The sequence below is a fragment of the Pleurodeles waltl genome, chromosome 1_1 (assembly GCF_031143425.1).
Source record: "Pleurodeles waltl isolate 20211129_DDA chromosome 1_1, aPleWal1.hap1.20221129, whole genome shotgun sequence".
NCBI classification, from domain to species: domain Eukaryota; kingdom Metazoa; phylum Chordata; class Amphibia; order Caudata; family Salamandridae; genus Pleurodeles; species Pleurodeles waltl.
This window is the reverse complement of record NC_090436.1, coordinates 580325369-580350719: the sequence shown is the minus strand read 5'-3', so window position 1 is coordinate 580350719 and position 25351 is coordinate 580325369.

The following is a 25351-nucleotide window of genomic DNA, read 5'->3' as shown; positions in this document are numbered from 1 at the left end:
ACGCCAACAAAACAGAGCCCTCCACATTATGACCCACGAATCACCACAGCGGACATTCAACGGTGGTAAACCATAGTCGGTACATACCGGTGCTGTCATAATGGCCACCCAAATACAAAACAACACAACATTGGCCAATACCAAAAACACACACCTAACACTAATACACACACCACACCCACCAACAGCACTATAAAACACACACCCACATTACCCACAACCCTTTACGAACACAAAAAATAGCCACAAGACAGACACGCAAATCACAGACACAACTACACACACCACAAACACCCAGCTATCTGTCACGCACCCCACACCCCACCACATTATTCAACACACACCACACAACATCCATGTCTCCACAAATGCACCCCTGTTTCACAGATGAGGATTTGCAGGTCATGGTGGAGGAAATAGTCAGGGTAGAGCCACATCTGTTTGGAACACAGGTACAGCCAATATCCATTGCAAGGAAGATGGAGCTATGGCGGAGAATTGTGTGCCTGGTGAACGCCGTGGGACAGCATCCAAGGACAAAGGACATCAGGAAGAGGTGGAATGACCTACGGGGGGAAGGCACGTTCCATGGTAGCAAGGCACCAGCTCGCCATGCAGAGAACTGGCGGTGGACCCCCACCTCCTCCCCCACAGCTAACAGCTTGGGAAGAATAAGTCTTGGCAATAGTGCATCCTGAGGGACTGACTGGACTAGCCGGATGACTGAACACTGGTGAGTCTAAATGTATGACCTATCAAACCCCCCATACCTGCATGCCATCTCCCACCCTCATCCTGACTCCCATCACTCCACTTAATCCCACACAGTACCCCTACTCATATGACTAACCCCAATGCCAAGCAGTGCATGCCATACCAACTGCATGTACAGCCCTCCCAGCCCTGCATATACACCCACCACCTATACATGGAGAACTAACAATCCCACAATACATCACCATACACAGACAAAGGTATCAGGGCAACAGCAACAATATAGTGGACGCTAGGGATGTAAAATATGTCACAGACATGAAACATAATACATCACTTACATCCACCCAGGTCCCCCAGCCAATCCCAGTGGTGAGGAGGTACCACGGCTATCCACTCCTTCAACAGAAGATGCCCCCAGTGATGACAGTACCTCTGGACATCTGGATGAACTTCCTGGCCCACCAGGAACCACTGGTCAGTCGGCTACCCCAGCCCACTCCCAGTCCACCACAGAGCCTCCTCCGTCAGTAACCAACACCACAGCACCCACCCAAGAGCCCCACACCTCTGTCCCCAGGACACGTCAATCAGCAGTGTGCCTACCTGTACAGGGACCCCAGTCCACACCTCACAGCCAAGACAATCAGGGTCCTGGGATCAGTGGCAGTGGGCACACCGTTCAGGGGACACAGGCACAGGGGGACAGGGACACTGGAAGGCAGCTGTGTGCCAGGGGGAGGACAGGCTCAGGGAACCGACTGACCTGAAGGCAATCACTAATGTCCTGGGGGCTTACTAACAATCCCAGGACAAGATGGCCCAGATTCTTAACATCATGCAGGAGAACCAGCAGGTGCAGGAGATACACCATCAGGAGATCAGGAAAGATTTGCAGGCCCTCAACACCATCATGGTCTCCATAGCAGGGCTGCTGGCTGACATGGCCAACATCATGAGGGAATGGACTGCACAGCAGCAGGCCCCTACCACTAGCCAGTCTATGGACCAGCCCACCACATCTGCTGCAGCTAGTGGACAGGAGGCCCTGCCACAGGATTCATAGGCCACCAGCAACCCTCCCCCTGCAGAAGGTGAACCACCCCGCAAACGGTCCCTGCGACTCCAACAGATGCCAGAGACACTTGCCAAGACCAAGCCCACCGCCAGGAATTAAGACCCTCCTGAATAATGACCTGTAGCTGTCTGTAGTCATCACATCAGTACACAGTTGTTACAACACAAACATCTGCACAATGAGAATGCATAGGTGACAGTCAGTTGAGATGCAAAGGAATTGACTGTCATTATGCTACAGCCACACTAAAAAGATAAATAATCAGAGGAATGGTCAGTTCCACTATCTCACCTGTGTGTCATTGGAATTACTGATGTATAACTGATGTTCTGTTGTCCACACCCTCATCCTCTGCCTCCTCATCCTCACTGTCCTCAGGGTCCCCTGCTAGCACAGGGCCATTTCCAATCTCCTCCTCCTGCAGATAAGGCACATGTCGTCTGAGGGCAAGGTTGTGCAACATGCAGCATGGTACAATTATCTGGCAAACTTTCTCAGGGGAGTAGCACAGGCATTCACCAGTCAGATGGAGGCATCTGAACCTGGCCTTCAGGAGGCCGAAGGTACATTCTATGATCCGCCTGGTTTACCCATGTGCATTATTATACCGATTCTCAGCCCCTGTCCTGGAATTCCTCACAGGGATCAGGAGCCACGATAGGTTGGGTAGCCAGAGTAACCTGCAAGTATTGAGGGACAAACATTAACCTTACACAATGGTATGGGATGACTCCTGAAGGCATACACTGACATACAGTGGGTGGGGTCTCTGGCTCACCTATTAGCCACACCCTGTTCCTCTGTAGTTGTGCAATCACATTTTGGATGCTGCTGTTGCTCAGGACGAAGGCGTCATGCACTGACCCAGGATACTTGGCAGTGACGTGGGAGATGTACTGGTCAGCCAAGCACACCATTTGCACAATGAGTGTGTGGAATCTCTTCTGATTCCTGAATACCTGTTCATTGTGCCAAGGGGGGACGGATGCAATATGTGTTCCATCAATCGCCCCAGTAATATTTGGTATATGTCCCATTGCATAGAATCCAGTCTTCACACTGGTCACATCTTCCAATTGGGGGAAAGGAATGTAGCTGCACACATGTTTGACCAAGGCAGACAATACCCTTGCCAGCACTATTGAGAACATTGGCTGTGACATTCCTGCTGCCAAGCCCACTGTCACTTGGAAAGAACCAGTTGCCAGGAATTGGAGCACTGACCGAAATTACACAAGAGGAGGGGATAACGAAAGGCTGATATCAGATCTGGCTCCAATTGAGTAACAACTCTGTGATTGTGGCCCTGTCCAGTCTATAGGTCAGTATTATGGGCCTGTCCTCCAGTGTAGCCAAGTCCACAAGGGGTATGTACACCGGATCTTGTCTCATCCTCCTACTCCTCCTCAGTGGCGGGTATCTAAGGGACACAAGAGTGAGTAGGGTGTCACAATCTGAACAATGGAACCGCCACCTCAGTGTATATAGAGCATGTATGTAATCGGACAATGTGAATGCCAATGTATGTGCAATTCATAGCAATGACACAGTTTCCACTTTTTGAATGTTGTCCACCACCATAAAATGGTGACCGCCTGTCCTGTAAGCATGGACAGGTGGAAGTGATGTAACTCTGCCGGCGTTGGGCGTCATGGCACAAGGTGGTCTTACACCGCCGTGCTATTCCTCATTGGCTGAAATGTGGCTTTATGGAGTACAGTGTCCAATGGGGATTACCGGCGGTGGAGACGGTGTACACTGCTGCGGCGTGACTGCCATTTTCTGTCTAAAATCTCACTTGATTCCTGACTTTCCACAGGACAACACCTCCACTGCATATGCTGCTGTGACCTGTGTCTGTATCCTGTAATGGCCCATGTGACAGGGGAAAGGGGCCCTGCTTTCACTTCTGAGGAGTTCCAGCGCCTGGTTGATGGGGTCCTACTCCTGTGTGGACAGCTGTATGGGCCTCCAGGCCAACAGCTGAGTACACCAGGATGCATGTGACAAGGTTACATGGAGATGTGTGTGTTAGCAGTGTGTAATTTGGGTCGGGGTATGTCTGGTGGTAGTGTACATGCAGTGCTCTGGGTGATGTGTGTGCCAATTGAGATGGAAATGGTATTTGTGGGCCATATGTGTGACAGTCTGGATTGTATGGTTAATCGTGTCCTCTTGTCTGTATTACCTCTGCACATCATCACCCATCAGAAGAAGGGATTGTGTTGTGCCAATGCCAAGGACATGCAGACCCTGGGGATCTATAGCAGGTGGAGCACCCACTTTAGGAAAAGGTTGAAGGACCTGAGATGCTGGGACCGGAAGACCGCAGAGGCCCAGCTGTGGATGGCCTCCCGATGAGGACGGGTTCCCTGTGGAACCTGACCCCACTAATGGCCCGCAAATCGGCGGTGGCCAACCCAGAGCTGAATGGATGCTTGAGGGCAGCACAGCAGTCACAAGGGGCTGAGTACAGTGATCATGACAACAATTATTTTTGGGTGGCATGGGATCCTGGTGGTGGGTTTCAGTTAGTGGGTGCCCCTTAATGCCAGTTCAGCCATTGCTGTGTGATCCAGCTCAAGGTAAATGGGTATATAGCAAAATCTGGTAACCTAGATAGGTAGCATTCTATGTCAGACAGGGCTTAGTGGGTCTCAGGAGGCATGCAGTTGGCAGTGGTTGGCTCTGATCTTGCTGTGGCACTTAGCCAATGTAATGCCAGTGCGATGCATAGTGCTCAATCCTGATCCTTGTGTGTGATGGTAATGTGTACACAACTGTGGTGTTGTTGCTGTAATTCACTCAGTGCTCCCTTTCTCTCTCTCCCCATTATCTTCTGTCATCCTGTCCATGTGTGCATTAGCATAATCTGACAGAGGAGCAGGGGCACTGGTGACTGAGGGAGCTGCATCCCACAGGACCCAAGAGGCAGAGTTCACCGATGCCAAGGGGAACAGTGGGACAGAGGACAAGGGGAGCGCCACGGCAGAGACAGGAGGTGAAAAAACTGACTCTGATCCCTTTTCTGATGAAAGCTCCCTGGTGGTGGCTGACACCTCTGGATCTACCCCAGCTACAGCCACCACCCCCGTACCAGCACAGCCCTCTCAGTAGCCCCCCACCAGGTTGCCAGTGCCCGCTCACCAAGGAGGGTGGGCATCTCCTTCACCCCAGGCACGTCAGGCCCTGCCCTAGTCAGCCCTGCTGCCCTCAGTGAGGAGGCCATTGACCTCCTAGATCTATCTCTGTAGGGCAGTCAACCATTGTGAATGCCATCCAGGGCTGGCATCCCAGATGCAGCAATGCAATGCATACCTGGATGCCATCCACTGTGGGTTGGCAGCCTTACAGAGATTGTTTCAGGTTCTGGCCTCCTCTCTGATGGCAACCTGTGTCCCTGTTCCTACCTCCAACTAACACTTCCCAGTCCCAGTGTCCTCAATCCCAACCCATCCCAGGCACAGATACAGACAAGCATGCACACAAAACACCACACAAGAGTAGCACAGTCAAACATAGGCAGCACATTTCAGGCCACAAGCACTCACACAACAGACACTTGCACACACAATCACATCCACTGTCTCCACTGTTTCCCCTCCTCCGCCTCCTCCCTCACAGTCATATCCACACTCACACCTGCTTGCACTGCATCAACAGCCACCACCACATCAGCACAGCATGCAGCACACACACCTCACTTGCAGACACCTCCACATCATGTAAAAGCGTCTTAAACACAGGTTGTCCTTTCACAGGGGTAAGTTGTAATAAATCATCATAAACTTCTTGAGACTTTCCTCCAAAAATGACGTCATACTCTAGCTTCAGTATCTGTTGCATCTTTAAATGTAGGAAGCAGAGCATTAAGTTTGAGGCCATGTTCACCTCATCGATGATTAAAAGTTTTAATTTCTTCAATACGCTTGAAACGTCTTGACAAGCTTCTCCAGATATCTTTTGATACTCCAGTTCATTATTGTGTTCAAGGGGAAGCATAAGTAGATGATGTAAAGTAATTCTTTTGATGTTGTGTGCAGTCAATCTAATAGGGCCTGTTACTATACATGATAAACTGGAGTCTGTAGTCTTTTGCAGATCAGTGGTTAGAACTTGTATTAAAAAACCTTTTCCAGTGCCAGCTTGTCCACTGACATACAAAAGAATTGGCTTAAAACTTGAACATTTGCATCATTAGTTTCATGGAGTAATACATGGTCTATTATTTCCATATATATTTCTTTCTGCTCCTCAATGAGTTGTTCTACTAACTGTTATATGTCAACATTTACATCTTTTGATTGTTTTATTGCTGTGTGCACCTCATTCATTGCTATGGCAGCTTCATTTTTGATTCATGTATGTACAAGGTGATCTTGAGTACGAGGTCTGGAACTCTGTCTGCTTCTTGAACTATCCCTTGCTATCTCAGTAGCAGTTGTTTCTGCTTGTTTAATTTCCTCAGTTAGCATTTTTAGGTAGTTAGGAAATATTGGACATTCATTGCTACTTTTTATAGCACTGAATGAGTCTTCATAGCAGTCATACTGTCCACGTAACTCTTTTTCTGATAGCCAAGGCTTGAATAGTTCTACAAGTGACAACAAGAATTATTTTTTTCTTAGCTGTTTGACAAGTAAGTTTTCTAGGGTTTAATAAGTTGCCTTTTTCATGGAAAACCAAACAACTGTTCAACCAACCACACCATGTTTGCCGTCATCAATGGTTTCTGAAACATTGTTTTTGTCCCTATAGTGCTGCAGAATTTTGTAAAATATTCTCAAGGTGTGGACTTCTTCTTGGATAGTAGGTATCCAGCATGTTTGTTTTTACATTATGTTTATTCTCCAGATCAAACTCTGCTAGGTACTGAATTTCTGGGAAACATTTCAAGACTCTGTTTAGTGTGCTAGCACGGCCTTGATCAACCCAAACAATTCATTTAGTCTTTGAGAACAGACTAGCTGAACTTAACCTATCACAGCACTCAAATGAGCTTATTTCCCTTTGAGAGAGCATTTTCGAGCTGAAAATGTATATTTCTTTGATACAGATTTTTCTGCAGAAATCCCCTCTCACGCTTCCTTCATTTCTGTTTTCTCTCATTTTGTGATGTATGAAGTGACATAGTGAGCAACAGTAATGAAACGGTCTGCAACAAACTGTATTTCTATATTAGCATTCCATAACTTCAGAAAGACAGGATTATAATCGTTAATATATTTGGAGGCTTCTGATATTTTCAGATTATATGTATTATTTGGTGATTTTCTTGTCAGTGTGTGCCTCACTGCAGATAAAAAGGTGTTCACTCTTTCCATAGAAAAAATAGGCCTTGGAAATCCAAAACAACATCTTGTATAAATCATTCCTTTAAATCTATATCTTCGGCTACAATATTAGCCACATCTAAGTGTTTGGAAGTGAAGTGTAGAACTTGCTGTTGTAGAGTTTTGTTGTTATTCTCATCTGGGATGGTGAGTGTAACATTCTGCTCAATAAAAGACAATACACACTCATCAGTATTAGGAGCACCTCTTGCCTGGTATTTTTTTCTCCCCAAAAAATCTGTAACTTCTCCAAGAGGAGTATTTGGGGCCATATTTATACTTTTTGACGCAAAACTGCGCTAACGCAGTTTTGCGTAAAAAAAATTAGCGCCGGCTAACGCCATTCTGAAGCACCATGCGGGCGCCGTATTTAATCAATGACGTTAGCCGGCGTTAGCCGCCGGCGCTGCCTGGTGTGCGTGAAAAAAAATGACGTACACCAGGCAGAGCCGGCGTAGGGGGATATGGAGCTTGGGCGCCCAAAAATGGGGCAAGTCAGGCTGAGGCAAATTTTTCGCCTCAACCCAATTTGCGCCATTTTTTTCGACTCCCAACCCCCATAGAAATGACTCCTGTCTTAGCAAAGACAGGAGTCATGCCCCCTTGCCCAATGGCCATGCCCAGGGGACTTCTGTCCCCTGGGCATGGTCATTGAGCATAGTGGCATGTAGGGGGGCACAAATCAGGCCCCCCTATGCCACAAAAAAAATTCAAAAAAAATACTTACCGGAACTTACCTTAATGTCCCTGGGATGGGTCCCTCCAGCCTTGGGTGTCCTCCTGGGGTGGGCAAGGGTGACAGGGGGTGTCCCTGGGGGCATGGGAGGGCACCTCTGGTCTCCTTCCGAGCCCACAGGTCCCTTAACGCCTGCCTTGTCCAGGCGCTTAAAAACGGTGCAAAAGCGGCCGTACGTCATTTTTTTTGACCCGCCCACTCCCGGGCATGAATTTTGTCCGGGAGTGTAAATACGGCGCACATGCCTCGGAGTAAACTTTTTAGACGGGAACGCATACCTTGCATATCATTAACGCAAAGTAGGTGTCCACGCTAAAAAATGACGCAAACTCCATGGACTTTGGCGCTAGACGCGTCTAACGCCAAAGTATAAATATGGAGTTAGTTTTGCGTCGGAATTGCGTAAAAAAAAACGACGCAATTCCGGCGCAAACAGAGTATAAATATGCCCCTTGATGTATTACATATCAAATCCAGCATCACTTGAAACTTGCATTGAAATACCTACATACATTAGCAGCATCCAAAGAGCAAAGTTCTCCTGCTGTCTTTAAATTGATATCCTTAATGTCAGAGTTTGCTTGTCTTAGAAATTCTAGTAAACTACCCCATGCATTCTCTGCATAACTAAGCATTACAGACCATTTCGAGCACACATTTAATTTCTCCATGATGATGTTGCCAGTATTCATTAGTCCCACAGTGCCATCAAATTAATTAAGCTGTATTCTATATTTTCGTCCTTACCTTGTATTTTATAAATAAATTCCCTGGCCTAAAGATTTTGCAGATTGCCTCCTGTTTTAAGAATATTGTTCACAGCATAAGAGAGTCCTAACAAGTCACTATCAAATAACAGATGGAATATATAGGGAATACTTTGTCAAAACCTAGGTTCCTCTGAATATAGTCTTATTGATCTGTATTCAGCTGCTGGTATTTGTACATGTCGCTCATCGTAGCAGCCACTTGCTCCTGTAGGAAATAGCTGTTTAAAACAGCAAGCCTCTAAACATTTCTCCCAGACACTCATTGGAGCTTCTCTAGTTTGTTCATTTGAAATAGAGCAACAGCATCCCCAACACCTTTTTTTGGATGAAGTGAGTGAATACTAATGTTCATATAATTCTTCTGACTTCTGTTTATCCACTTTTCTGTTTGGCTACTTGATTGTAGTACTTCATCATCAATACAACTTACATTTCCAATAATGTCAACATGTTTGTAAAAAACATTATTTTCTTTCAAGTATACTGTAGCTTTTTTTGCTGTATTCATATCAACTAACTCTTACCAGATTTTTTTCATTTTTTTAGACACTCCATTCACTAGAATGATGAGTGGTTGATCCACATCTTTCTCAACACCCACAGTGTCAACATTTTTTTTAATCTAATGGTAAATAGACAGTTCTTTCTTTATGCTCTTTCTGTAGTTCTTTTGGTGACACCTTCCCTGTCTTTGGCTACATTTGAATGATTGTGTGAAATGGATGAACAGTTTGTGCTAGAATTATTTCATACATGTATGATCGGTCAAGTTTTTCTGCCATTGGTACCAATTCTAATCTAATATTGATTGCTCTAGCTGGCATTTTCTTTTCTTCTAATTTGTCATAACAACACTTACATATTCTCCCTTTGTGTCTAAATGAAAACATTCTTCCACAAATAGATATGACCCAATTCCTACCACTCATCATTGTTATCGTGTTCAGTTTTAGAAAAGAAAACTACATTATGAGTTTGTTCTCTGTAGTGAGTGCAGCAACAATAAATACAAACATACTCAGGTTTCTCAGAAATTCTGATGCATTTGTTGGTGCTAAACTCAGGCATTGCTGGACTAGCATCCAAAAATTACGCTACTCCAGCAATGTGAGGAGGCATCCATAGAACAAAGCCCTGCATCAATTTTACCCATCTCTGGTAATGAATGACACAGTGAAATGTACATTTCTATATGGCTTTTCCTGTGGGAATGCCTACCCTGCATACATTATACCTGGTACAGGTATAATGTGACACAAAGGTTTACAGACTGACACGTTGGACCCAATGTGTCAGTTTCTTAATCTGGAGCAGTGTAGAGAATTGGCCTTGTAAATGAGGCCCTTAAAGTCTACAGTACTAGGCCTGATCCATGTTCAAAGGAATAGTTATCTGTGTGTGTGAATAGGATGTGGCAGTACCTGGCTACATATCTGAGTGAATGTATGAGTCCCTCTATGGGTGTGCCACCAAATATTTAAGTAAACATTGTGCTCAGAGAGGCATGTAGCTGGGTGTACAACTGGCTCTAATACTAATGGGAAAATAAGTGCTGTCTGGGTGTGTGCATACATGTATGAGCATCTCTGCCAATGTCCAATTGGATGTGTTATCAACTCTATCCCTTTGTTACTAGATATATTTGTTGCAGTATGAGTTATACACTGTATATATACACATATATATATATATATATATATATAAATATATATATATATATATGTGAGCATAAGAGTCTGTAACTGCACATCTAGCTCACTGAAACTTAGAACATCTTTCATCTTTTAGATATGAAGCTCCCTGCTCTATGCCCCACCTACAGTGTACCTGAGAACTGAACTTTCACCACAAAAATGACAACTTAAGGACTGATAAGCAGCCTTTCTATTGGCAAGTCCTATTGATACTAAAACTGCATAATCAGGGTCTACCCTAGTAGTAGGCCTGATCTATGTTTAAAATAGTACTTGTGTGGATAGCTTAGCAGGTTGTGACAGTATTTGGCTACATATCTGACTGAGTGTATCTGTACCTCTATGACTATCCCACAAGATATTTAGGTATATATGGTGAGTAAAGGGATGTGTAACTGTGTGTGCAATTGCTGCTAATACTGCTGGATGCATAACTGCCATCTCAGTATATGCATGAATGTATAAGTGGCTGTCTCATCATCTTATTTGCCAAGTGTCACGAACTATCTAAGTGAAGGGTGAGTAATTTGCACTAAACGTATATCTAAAAGCTTAACAAATGGATTTTAATGGCAACTCCACATACTAGTAAAACTGCACACTCAGGCTCTGTAGTAGAAGGCTCAAGCCTTGTGTAAAAGAGGACTTGTCTTAATGGGTGACTAGTTTGTGTCAGTACCTCACTACATATCTGAGTGAGTGTATGGATACATCTATGAGCATGCCAGCAGATGTTTAAGTAAATATGACAGTATATCACTTGCTCTCCTGCTAGGTCTATGGGTCTGTAAATATGTCTGTACGTATATCTATGAAGAGCTAACTGGCTATGCTGGTGACTACAATAGTAGGTTACTGTGTGTGCAACTGGCTCTGATACGGCTGACTATATACCTACTGTCAGGGTATGTGCATGACCTTATAAACGGACAGCTCACTCCCAGACTGGCTGTGTTAGTGACTCTATGCTTTTGTTAGTAGGTATATGAGCAGGCATATGAGTTACAGTATGACTCGACACTGCATATATAAGTGAGCATAGGAGTCTGCAAGTGCATGTCTAACTCAGTGAAAGTTAAAAGGACATGATTTATTTTCTAACTACAAAGCTCCTTACTGTATAGTCTACATACAGCCTACCTGAGTACTGAACCTTCAGCAGTAAAACAACAGCTTAAGGAGCAACAAGAAACCTGTGCAATGGCAAGTCCTCCTGACACTAAAACTGCATACTCAGGATCTACAGTAAGAGGCCTGAACGATGTTTGAAGTAGTGCTTGTGTGGATAGATGAGCAGTTTGTGTTAGTATTTGGCTACATATCTGACTGACCTCATCAGTACCTCTATGAGTGTCCCACCAAATGTCTAAATAAATATGGTGAGTACAGAGGTATGTAACTGTGTGCAACTGACTCAAGTACTATTGGAAACAAAACTGCTGCCTGGGTGTGTGTAGGAATCTATATGCAGCTTTCTCACAATCTGCGTAGTGGCTCTATCCTTTTCTGAGTTGAAATTTCACGTGCAGGTTTGCGTCAAAATGTTTAACGCCGGCTACCGCCATTCCAACGCACCAGCCGGGCGTCATATTTAAGGAATGATGGTAGACGGCGCTGTGGCCTGGTTAGTGTCAAAATAAATTACTCTAACCGGACAGCGGAGGCGTGGGGAAGACTGGGGGTTGTGCGTCAAAGAATGGTGCAAGTCAGGTTAGAGTAAAAAAAATGACTCTAACCTGACTAGCATCATTTTTTGACGCACAACCCCCATGGAAATGACTCCTGTCTTAGCAAAGACAGGAGTCATGCCCCCTGCCCAATGGCCATGTCCAGTGGACTTCTGTCTCCTGGTCATGGTCATTGGGCACAGTGCCATGTAGTGGGGCCCAAGTTAGGCCCCCCTATGCCACCTAAAAAAAAAAAAAAAATGACTTACCTCTACTTACCGTATATGGGTCCCCCCATCCATGGGTGTCCTCCAGGGGTTGGCTAGGGAGGCAGGGGGTGTCCCTGGGTGCAGGAAAGGGCAACTGTGGACTGCTTCCATGGTCGTAGACCATGGAAATGAGCCTACACGTCCCTTAACGCCTGCCCTGACCCAGGTGTTAAAAAATGACGCAAATCCGTCTGGGCGCCATTTTTTAAGGCCTGCCTCCTCCTGTGTGTCAAATTGACACAGGAGGATAAATAAGGTGCACATGCCTTAGAGTCATTTTTTGGACAGAAACGCCTACCTTGCATTAGCGCAAGGTAGGTGTCCACACTAAAAAATGACTCAAACTCCATAGATTTTGGCACTAGACAGGTCTAGCGCCAAAGTATAAATATGGAGTTGAGTTTGCGCTGGATTTGCGTTTAAAAAAATGATGCAAATCCGGTGCAAACAGAGTATAAATATACCCCTTACTGTCTCCAACAGTAGGCCTTAACTATGTTTAAAGTAGTAATTGTGTGGGTGGGTGAGTAGGCTGTATCAGTATTTGGCTACATATCTAATGGTATCAGTAGCTCTATGAGTGTCCCACCAGATCTTTAAGTAAATATGGTGAGTACAGGGGTATGTAACTGTGTGTGAAACTGGCTCAAATACTGCTGGAAATATAGCTACTGTCTGGCTGTATGCAGGAATGTATACCCAGCCCTCTAAGTATCTAAGCATTATGTCATTGGCTCTATTCCTCTATTAATAGGAATATGAGTTGTAGTATCTGTGCCAAAGTTTATATATATGTGAGCATAAGGCTCTGCAAGGCCACAAGTAACTCAGTCAAACTTCGAACAGCATGTTTTCATCTCTTAATAGCAAACTACCCTGCTCTCTGTCCTACCTATAGCCCACTCAAGGGTTAACACTTGTGTGGTAAATGGAACTGTGATTTTTCTTTCCTAATTATCATAGCGTTCTTTATTGTTATCATATTGGTATTATTTATATTTTTAGTGGTTATGAATATGCTACTTACTGTCATTCATGTTATACACAATGATCCCTGTAGTAACTCATTATAACTTGAAATACGTTATACTACACATACCTATTAAGTACGTTTGTTGCTCTGTATATTCATCCCTAAGTATTAGTTTGAATTTCTTCTCACTTAAAATGAGCAAAAACCAAGCAGAAGAATGGTACACCGCTCTAAAGCAAGGGAAGCATTAATGACAACCTTTTCAACTTTGCGTTCAAGGTTATTAATCACAAAGCCAATCAGAATCTCTCTTTAATAATTTACTTATGCTATACAACTTCTGACTGAATATCATGGTTAACCCTTTCCAACACTCCTCAACAGTTCCATAGCTGTTTTCATCAAATCCATGTAGTCACTGCAGCGGTTAGCACAGACATTTCCACGGGTAGATCTGTGCAGGAGCATGAAATGTATATTAATTTATATTGGTCACCTACACATACGTTTAAACATATTTTTACCAGTGCAAATGTAACTACAAAGTCACAGTCTAGTTTTTTTTATAGCCTTCCCCCATGCTCCTCTATCTGTGCTACCATGGTAATGTACTGAGTAACATTCTCTTGTAGCAGTAGGTCACAAGTTCATAACAGTTTCTGCAAACACCATGCTTACTTTTAGATGAAAAATGATAGTTGTGGTTGACTTTTTCAAATCATATACATTTCAGAAACAGCAACACCTTTACTGGTTTCTCAAAAGCCAATCCCACATCTATTTTCTTTTCTCACAATATTATTACCTACCTTTATGCACCAACATATTTAGAAAAAACTGTTGTTTCAAATTTTAACTAGTATCCTCCATTTTCAACTACATTTATGCATTTCGTTTCAACACTGCCTGATTCAGCTGTAGCCTTGTCCTGAGCTTCTTTGTGTTTTGGTGTATTCTCTTGCCAGTAATAGTTTTGATACACTTACTCTATTTCCGATCTTCTAATTCTCAGGGGACCATTGTTACAGGAAATAGGCCTTTCCTTAATGTCTGTTTAGCGATATCTTCGATTCCCATCAGAACAATAAATCACGCTAGTTCTTATTGTCGTAAATTATTTAAAAGGCAGAGCTCTGTTTTGTTTCATTTAAGCGATTAATCTTTCTTAACCTTGAAATTAAGTTACTTGCTCAAAAATTTCATAAGAACCCAAACTAGGTTTTTTCACCTTTTTTATTTTCTCTCTTTTATAGGAAATACGGGATCTTCAGCAGAAGACAGAAGAGGGGAGCCAGGACTCAACAGAAAGTTGACTGGAGGGCGAGGGTCACCGTAACTCGACTGGAGGCTGTCTGAAGCACGAGAAATGCTGGAAGCTGGTTGGAGATGAGGAACACTGGAACTCGACTGGAGGCAGGCTGGAGGACAAGGAACTTGACTGAAAACAGGTAAGCAGGGCAATAGGTACGAAACCAAGCAAGGCCCCAGACTCACAAGCATCTTTAACTAATCAAATGTGCACATGTGCCTTTTGGCAGTTGATTGCTTGTTAAGAAAATGAACAACTGTCCTCCACATGTTCAGCACAGATCACATTGTGAAGAGAACATGTTTTGGGAGTTACAGTTGGAGCATGTGGAAAGGCAGTTCGTTGCTTGTTAAGGAAATGAGCAATCATCCTCCTGCTTGTGGAACATGTTCAATACAGATCACATTGTGAAAAGCATATGTTTTGGCAATTACATTTGGCACAAGTTTAGCAGGTGGTTTGCAATGTGCATACTCTAAAAGCATTGCTTATAAGAAATGAGACATTTAACAAGCATTGGTTATTGCAAACTTAATATTGAGGGATGTATTGAATATACCCAAATAAGTTTAAATGTTGCAAGCAACTGCACCTTACTGTAATTGAGCTCTTGGATGGGCTAGTGTACCCACAACACCAATGTACATGATGGGGCCGGGGTAAAGGTTCCCTGACTCTAGGGGGGATCCTATACATGTGTCTTACCTATAAATAACTTGTACAAAATTCATAAATAGTATATATTTTTTTAATTTTCCTAGATCCGCCGATCCACCTGCTGGGCTCAGCGTGGACTATGGTGTGAATCCGCATGTAGATCCATGGATCTCGCAAAACATTTAAAAAATGCTTTTTATTCATTTTTTTACAAATTCTATATACCTAATGCACATTTACATGATCACTCTGTGGTGAGGGAACCTGTACCCTGACGCCATCATGTATATTGCCCCCCACTTTTCAGCCCCGGAGACCATTCCCTCATAAAACAAAATGACGGCGGTAACTTACCATTCAGATTCTTCTTGAGGCTTTAGTGAATTTCTACTTTTTTTAATGTAAAGTAATTTTCATCACTATACATTAATCCTACCACCACTATGAACTGCCTTTAACTGTGCTTGGCAGTGAGTGGCTGCAGGGCCTGGCCGCAGGCCAGACCTTGCAGCCAACACCTATAACCAACCAACCCCTATAACAATCCCAACCTTCACTGAGTACAGCCTTTGGCAGTTTGCAGCTGGGGTTGGCCACAGGCAGTCACCACTAGGTAATTCTAGTTAGGACCTAGTCTCTATAGAAAAAGTGTCTTTTGACTTGCCTATATCTTTGCACTGGTTTAAGAATCTTCAGAAAATTTTCCCCAAAAAATTGACGGTCATGTCAGTTGTCTGTAAAAGTTTTGGGGGGATCCATCAAGTGGGGCTGAAAAAAGGGGGGTGTCCATAAATGCTTTTTCCCGAATCATTTTTCCATAGGGATCTTGAACAGCAACATCACCTGAACCACTTGACGGAATTACACCAAATTTTGCAGAAAGGTAGCTCTTTGTACAGAAAGTGAACTTTTGATTATTTGGTGTAAATCCATTAAGTAGTTTTTGAGAAATTAAAGAAAATATACATTTGTATATATAGGGGCACGAAGGCTCAGCAAACCCTCCCAATCTCAGGCTGAGATCTGATTGGCTGACAATGCTCCAACAAGGAAGTGTTGGCAGACATGTTTGGACTTGGCTTTAGCCAAATCCCAGAAAAAAAGATTACAAAAAGTAAAGGGGCCAAGGTAGGGAACACCCTGACTCCTTACCTCTGGTGTTGGGGTTCCAGTGGGACCCCGCCCCACAGCAAAAAAGCATTTATTTTTACATTTCAGCGGGAGTTGCAGCAGAGCCACTAAAAATTAAAAAACAAAATCAAGTACGGGCTCCTGTGCGTGTTTACATGCAGCTCAAGATGCACCAGGTTATAAGGCATTTAAATTAATTTCCAAAGGTAAGTATAACTCACGCTTTCTCCATGCACTGATAATTACCCCAAAAATTATGTCACTCATGACATCTTTAATAATATCAATGTAATATTTGCAGTCATATCTTTGACAAAACAAACTGTGTATGGCGGGGGCTCGAGTTATAGTTACCTTAGGACACGAGTTATAGTTACTTGAGATAACTCTAACTGTAACAGGTGAATTTCTATTGTTTATATATAGGTATATATGACCTACTGGCGGTCACCAGTAAGTACTTATAGTTAGGACCTAGTTTCAATAGGAAGAACAATTTTTGTTTTGCCAATAACTTTCGTTTCGCTTGATGAATCTTCATGAAATTTTAAACGTATACTTCAGTCAGTTCAGCTGATGTCTTAAAAGTTTCAGGGTGATCTATCAAGTGGAGGCCGAGAAAAAGGTGTTTTCTAAAACAAGTTTTCCCGTGTGCTTTTTGTGATTTGTTGTAAATCAGTTCAGTAGTTTCTAAGATATTGGAGGTTAAAAGAAAATAGATATCTATGGATGCAGAAGATCCGCAGATCCAACTGTCCCCATGCTGATATCTCATTGGCTGCCAACATTTCAACAGGGAAGTGTTGGCAACCATATTGGGACTCAGCTTCAGCCAAGTTCCACAAAAAGGATTTAAAAAGGGGCCAGGGTAAGGGCCCCTGAGCCCCTAGCCTTGATGCAGGGTTCCCCCAGGGACTTTGCCAAGGCTACAAATATATATATTTTTTAATCTTGGAAAATTCCGTGGATGGATCTGCAGATTTTTGGAAGAGTTTTTATATAACAAAAGTTCAGTCTCCCACACTTTCCTTTACTTTGACTCGGGTGGGCCAGGTCCTGGGGGCATCAGAGGGTTATAAAAAGAGGCTGACTCACGGGGCTCTCCTCTTAAGCCTTATCAAAGCCCCAGGGGCTGCCTACTCCCCTGGGCACTACTAATTAACTATGCGGGGGTGCCCATGCAGCACCCCCTCAAAACAGGGCTGTCAACTCCCTGAGGCAAACTTCTAAAATGAATGCAGGTTGCCCTTGTGGCACCCCTGCACCTCCGGGAAACTAAAATTAATGTGTGGGGCCTGCGTCACCCCAGGAAAAACTTCTGAAATTACTGCAAGGGTGGCCCGGGGCAAATCATAAAAATTGAGACGGGTTCATGCAGCCCCCCTGCTGCCCTGGGGACTGCCACCTCCATGGAGCTCGTATAAATTAATATAGGGGTCCGTCACAGACCCGAGGCCCCGAGGACCACCACCTTCTGGGGGAAATGACTATGATATGGGCTAATTAACAATGCTGAGGTGTGCGCATGTCACTGCTGTGCCCTAGGAAAAACCACCTCCCAGGGGCAAACATCGAAAATGAATGCAGGGGGCCCATGCTCACCGACAGCCCCAGGAACTGCCACCTCTCCAGGGCTCAACATCTAAAATAAATGTGGGTGGACCACGTGGTCCCTCCGGAGCAACAGTGAGTTACATTAAAAAAGATAAAATAAATCACTTTTGGGTTTCCTGCCTGAATGAGGTCTGTTGGCACATATGTTTGCCAACTCCCTGGGGCTCAAATAAATTAATATCGGGGTCTGTCACAGACCTCCAGCCCCGGAGTCCACCACCACACTGGGACTAACTTTAGCGATGGAGGGGGCCTTGCGGCATCCCTTGTGGAGGCTTATATGGCCCGCTGCTTCACCAGGGCCAGCTTCTGCTACCTCCCAAGATGCCCACCCTGGAGAGGTAGCTGTTTGCTTTTGCTTGGTGGGAGCTGACAGCTACCACCAAGCAAAAGCAAACATAATTCCGTTTTCCGCGAGTAGGAGCTGTCAAATAGCTCCTGCCTGCAGAAAGAAGTGTTTTCATCTGTTTCTCTGCACGCAAACATTTGTGAAGGGAAAGAGATGAAACATGAGTCCTGCAAGCAGGGAGCTGATATTTAAAGTAGCTCTCTGCTTGTGAGAGCAATGTTGACTCCTGAAGGACATAGGGAGCAAGCTAGGACTGCATGGGGGCCTTTAGGCTCTCCCCCACGGTCCTGTCACAGTATCTCTCTCTCTATTCCATCCCATAAAGGCCAAAAACCCACACTCGCAAAGCACTGCCAATTTATCCTGGATATTACAGAGCTCATGACAACTTCTATAACAGCATTCAAAATAGAAATGAATTATTAACATTCAAATTATTGAAAAGAAAACTGTGCATGGTGGGGGCGGGAGTTATAGTTACCTTAAGACGCAAGTCATAGTTACTTGAAATAACTGAAACTGTAACTGCTGAATTTGTATGGTTTGTGTCAGTAAATTCAGAATCTAACTATAACCTCCCTGTAACCTTTGGTTTCTTCTAGACCTGAGTGGAGTTGGTGGAGTTCTGCGAAGCAAAACTCTGCAAAGTGAATAGAAACTACACCATTCTATACGGAGTTCCACGAGTGGTGGAGTGTGGATAAGTCGCGTTGTACACACTGATTTTCAGTGCCAGCAAGTTTTTTTTTTGTTTGTGAATTTCTAGGTATTTTTTAACATTAAGTAAAATGCCCATCACAATGCATGTTGGGGGAAGTTTGATGCAGGGCCTGGCCTGACATTGTGCTGCCCCCACCTTAGCTTACATCTCCTACCCTTTCCTTTCTTACCATCCATTTTCCAAGTTCATGCCCCTGCTCCCTCATTACAGCCCTGCTTGGCCATTGTTCTGCCACTGCTCGCCTTGAACAGTTAGCTGGCTGCCTCATCCACCACCTTCTTACCTTCTGTTTTCTAAGTCCATGCACCAGCCCCTTCCCCCTGCCCTGCATGGTCTGATATGCTGCCTTTGCCCTCCAGTTAGCTTGATGTCCCTATCCACTTCTCCTACCCTCTGTTGCTCAGTCCTATGCCCCATCATTGCCCTCTTGCTTAGCTTCAGTGCTTAGCATGCAGCCCCTTCCTTCCTTCCCCCAGCCCTCTGATGTCTGTGTGATTGCCTCTGCTCCATCCTTTTTGCTCACCTTATTCCAAGGACCTGTCACCGCCCCTCCTATCTGTTCTGAGTGCTCTGTTGAGCTGCTATTCCCCCTCCTACTTTTCTAGCATGGTCAGACGACTGCTGCCTGTCCTGCCACCTCTCTTCTGCCTGTCTGAGCTCATGCCCTTATCCGCTCCCTCCTGTCTTCTGTTGTCCAATTTGCTGCCACTGCGTTCTGCCCTCCATGCTCTGTTGTGCTGAAACTGCTCTTCCTGCCTACCTCATGTGGTCCTTTCCTGTCCTATCTTGCCTGTGTCCAGCCCCAACCCATCCTTTCTGTCCTCCATGGTCCTTTGTGTATGCCCCTGCCCACTTCCTCTTGTCCCCATGGCAGTTGTGCTGCCACTAACCCTACTGCTTGCCATCATTTGCTTTCTGTGCTACCACAGACCCTCCCACCTGCCCTGTGAGGTCAGCATGCTGTTCCCGAACCTCTCCCAGCTTCCCTCTGTTTCCTGTGTGCATGCCATTATAGTCTCACTGTTGCCCTGCATGAGATGTTGTGTTTCCAGTGCCCATCCCTTCTGCCCTCCATGGTCAGCCTACTGCTCCAGCCATGACCCCTTGCTCCTGCCCTCCATTTTCCATGTGCTGGCCCCTAGCCCCTCCCTCCGGCCTTGTCTGGTCTGTTGTCATGCCCCTGTCCCCTCCCTCCTGCATATCATTGTCTGGTATGCTGCAACTGTCCCTCCTGTCTGTCCGGTTTTGTCAGGTTGCTGTCCTTGACGCTTTCCCCTCTGCCCACTGTTGTCCATGTGCATGGCCCTGTCCCCTCCCTTTTTCTTTCCGTGATCTATTGCTCTGCACTGCCAATCCCCACTTGCCTTGTGTGGTGTACTGTGCTGCTGTAACTACTGATGCCTGTCCTGTAAGGTCAGTTTGGTACCCCTGCCCATTTCCATCCTGCTCTCTGTTATCCAAGCCTGTGCCCCTACCCCACTCCTCAGTGATCCAATGCACCTTACTTGCCAACACTTTGCAATTAGTAAGAGGGAGATTTTGGAGAAAAAAACTAGGGAATTGATCTTCCCTATTGACTTACATTGAAAAAGAGGAGATTTCAGGCAGGAAACAGATAACATAAATCAGTTTTGGGTTTCAAAACATCAGGAGTTGCCTTCCTGAATCAGGTCTGTTGGCATGTATGTTTGCACTGCCACTGTCTCTTCCTTCTGCCCTCAATGGCCTGTTATATTGCCACAGCCTGTCTTGCCTCTCCTGTATGGTTGGTTTGTCACCCTTGCACCCGTTTCAACTGCCCTCCATGGTCCCTTGCGCTGCCACTGTCCCTCCTGGCATGGTCAACTTATTGCCTCTGCACCCTCCTCCCTGCCCTCAATTATCTGAGTCCGTGCTCCTGACATCTGTCTTCCCACAGTATTCTAATGAACAACTAGATAGCTAACATTCTATTTTTATTACAAAAGTGCGGCACTCCTGTCGTCATCTTGATGTAATCAAAATACCTAAAGCATTTCTTTTAGAAATTAAAAAAATGAGAGGGTCTAATGCTCACAGAAATTATGGTTGGTGCTCTAAGAAACTAAAATGAGGCCATATTTTCTGAGCTCTAAAATAGTGATAAAGCACTTTAAATTATTTGCTATCTTGTTTTTTTATCCAGTTGATCACTTGATTATTTGTTATACTTAGGGGAGAGAAAGTGGTTTTATTGCCAGAGCTGCAGACTTTGCAACTGAAGAACCAAGTTTGAGTTTCAGTGTCAGCTCGACATCCTGTTATTCTCGGCATATCACTTAATTTCCCCATGCCTAGAGCCCAAAAGGAATTTGTTATTGTGTAATGTAACTAATATCCACATAAAGCACTCCAATACCTTCAGGTCAAGTCTACTCTATATAAAAGTGCAAAAATAAATAAAAAAGTAAGTATTTTGCCAACTTTTGTCACTGGGCTTTACTGTGGCCATCTTTGGGTTATTTTTGTGCTACATTCGGTCTCTGTTTTCTCTCTTGGTCATCTTGGGACACTCATTTGATATGAAGCTCCCTAATCTCCTCATTTATTGCAGTATCCTAAGTAGAAAATGCTTTCAGTTTTTCACTTCAATTCCATAAAGGTGGTGGTCAGATGTGGCACAATTTTGACATAAATCCAGAATGTGCCTGTTTCAGTTTACATGTCAGAATGTCTTATTAAAATAGAAGAGAAAGATATTTGAGAGCTCACTTCAAATGTGTCCTAATTTTTCTTTCTATAGCACTAACCATAACTTGTATGACAAAGTAAAACCCCTCATTTTGTTGCTTTCTATATTAAATGTTTTAAGTTTTACCAGTTAAAGATGGCTTCAAGTGTGTCACACTTTTGTCATAACTGACACTATTCACGCTCTAGTTGTTCTTTAAAACACTGTGGAAGACTGCAGTAGAACACAAGGGATCAACTGACAGGCTGCTAATGTTGAAGTACGACAGGAAGATATTTGAGAACTCACTTAAAACTTGTCCTAATTTTTCTTTCCAAAGCACTAACCATAATTTCTATGGCAAAATGCCCCCCTCTTTTTGTTCCTTTCTAAATTGAAGGTTTTAAGTTGAACCAGTTTGATTTAAACTTGATGACTCCAGGTGCACCACACTTGTGTTATAAGTAAGATTGTTAGCGCTCTAGTTGTTCTTTATAACACTCTGGGAGGCTGCAGTAGTACACAAAGGAATCAACTGACTGGCTGCTCCTGTTAGAAGTACATGTTTTACAGAGAATGTCAGACATCATTCTCAAGCAGGTCTTTCTCATGGTAAAGGACATCTGACCAGCAGTGCATCAGATGTTGCTGGATACAAGTGATCCCAGTGTGGCGGCGCACACACTATTGCACTCGCCCCAGAGCCTCTGATGCTCCCGCAGCGCATAGCCCTTGCCAGGCCTGCCGCCTGCTGCCAGCATGCACAGGAGGTGGCACTGCACCCAGAAAATTAGTGCGCCCACCTCTGTCTCACTGGATTGGGCCGACCAGCACCCCTGCATGTCTGTGTCACCCACATGGGATGTGGGTGACTCTCGTGCAGCATGCTTCTGCTATTAGGGGAAGTGGGACTCGAGTTGGGAGGAAAAGTAAGAGAAACAGGAGGAGGACAGACAGAGAAGGAAAATAAAAAATAAGTTAAAAAAGTCATCAAAATGTAAAATAAACACAAAAATAAACACAGGGAATCTGAGAGAAGAAAAAATCGGGTTATATTGGGTTGGATGAAGTGAAAAAGGCAGCCAGCTAGAAGAGAGGAGCATTAGCAGGCAAAACAAAATGGTGACACCCTTGCACCCTGTTTTTCTGCTGCTCACACTTATTTTTCAGTGCAGAATGCACTACTGACCTGAAAAAAGCAGTGCAAATCGCCAAATTAACATTTTCCCACCAATTCGCAGAATCTCACTGTTTTTTTTTTGTAACTCTGCGGAATTATGCAGAATAAAACTATGCGAGTTCCACTTAGGCCTACATATGATATGACACACTACACAGAAAACACTTGAGAGCAATCTATACACCTATGTTACATCAGCATTAGAGCCCTAACCAGTCGTATGAAGGTACAACAGAACATTCTATCCACAGAGGGTCCTTAAGGTACCTGCAAGGATGAGCTATTTGTCATTGAGTTCATTCGGGTAGCCAATATGTTACGGCCAGTTTTCATATGTAGGAACAGGACGACATCACTGACCCTAAACTATTTTAATTTTTGCTATATTCACATCATAGCAAAGCAAGCACCTCCTAAAAATAATTTCAGGCTAAAGTGTTTCTATCAAATATTACCACTTCACAGTATTACAATTTCACATCTATTAAAGCCAGCTAAACATATTTTTCGATGGGAGGGCATGTTGGTAATCAAATCTATAGTAATATTTTGCAGACGCAGAAGGCACTTATTTACATTAGTTATTTGTTTTAAAAATTCTGTTTGAGATTTGACTCGTGGAAAATAGAGTAATATAAAAAGAACACGCAAGTAAGTTACTTTCTTGAACAACAAACTTTAGCAAAATAGCCAATTCAGAATTGAGAACAATATAAATTACAGGTTGGAAAACGAAAAAATATACTAACATTAAAGCCCTCACCTGTCAATTTTGAACATAGCGTTGTCATTTTAAAGCATCTGTTCAAGTGAAAATGACATTTCTTAATACTCAAAAGTAAAATAAATGCTACAAAAACTATAACTGCCCCTTTTAAATGACTGTACTTTGTATTTGTTTTATTACAGCAGAAATGATTCACTGCACAGGTACTGTATAACTTCCATCAATTAGAAACATTTGGATGCGGGATACTTCCTGCATCACCATTTTCAAAACGATCCTGCAACGATTTTACTTGACGCAGAGGCAGATTAATCAAGAAATGTCTGTTTCCTCATGGCTTTTTAAAGTATTGCGCATGCAGGTTGTCATTTAAAACCATCTCTCGAAACTGGTCAAATCAAATGTGCTGGCTTTTAAAATTACGTGGAATAGTTCTAGATACAACAGGGTGCACATATTAGAACTGTGTTACGGCAAAAATCGAAGATGCATAGATAGATGTGAAGGAAGCGGCAGATATTTTGTTAAGGCTCTCTCTGAAATGTGATGGCTTTTCTGCACAATAACGAAATGTGCCGTGGTAAAATACCCATGCTTCATATTTGAACCCAGGAAAACAGTGACATTATTTCAAGGGACTCGAAGACATTTCACTGCAGGGCAAAAATCGACAGACTCTCGACGTCGGTGTTTACCCCAATATGATTTGCTGGGAGAATGCTCTCCAGTACCCCTGCTCCCCTCGCCACCCTGCCGAACGGCCATTTTGCTGCCTCCAGCTACAGCACTGTTTAATTAGGCACTGCAATGCAGGGGGTGAAATGTCAGTGGGCGAAAAAAGTAGGCACAATGTCTGCATACCTTCATAGGCACCTTTGAAATATGCGTTTCATCTCAATATTTATAGTCCCAATCCACTGTTCACATCTTTACCATTGTATATTGTTTAATCAACTTCCATTCATGAGAGGGAACCAAACCCTAAACAATCTAAGAGCAATCAGTGACTATCAACCATTTTCGAATCATCTATGTTTGGGGAAAGTTTAAGGGGGTCATTTTGACCTCAGCGGTCTTTTGTCAAGACCGCCGAGGGATCACCGTGCTGAAGACCGCCAGTGGTGGCGGTTTTCCGCTCGGCGTATTCTGACTGTTGGCAGCTCTCCGTCCTTTTTCGGACGGGTGAGCCACCAACAGCCATACTGGCGGTCGGCGGGGAAGTGGAGGTTGCTCCACCTCCACCGCCATGTCAACAGAACACCGCCCACCGAATCACGTCCTGAGATTCGGCGTGGCGGTGTTCTGTTGACGGTGTGGTGTCGGCGGAGCAGCCCCCATGGATCCCATCCCCTCCCGGAGGATCGACGGACCAGGTAAGTGTTGTGTGCGTGTATGGGGGTGTGCATGTGTGTATGTAGAGGGGGTGTGTGAGTGCGTGTATGCTTGCAGGGGTGTTGTGTGTTTGGGAATGAGTGCGTGTATGTCTGTAGGTATATCTGTATGGATGTGTGCGTGTATGTTTGAATGTGGGTGTGCGTGTCTGACTGTGTATGTGGATGTAGGCATGTATGTCGGTGTGTGTGCGTGTATGTGTGTTGGTGGTGTCTGCATGCGTGTCGTGATTGAATGAGTGATGTGATGTTGGGGGTCGGGGTGGGGAGGGGGGTCCTGCCACCTTTGGGGGGTGGCAGGGGTGGTGGGGGGTGTAGGGGAGGGAGTCGGGGTGGGGGGGTGGAGACC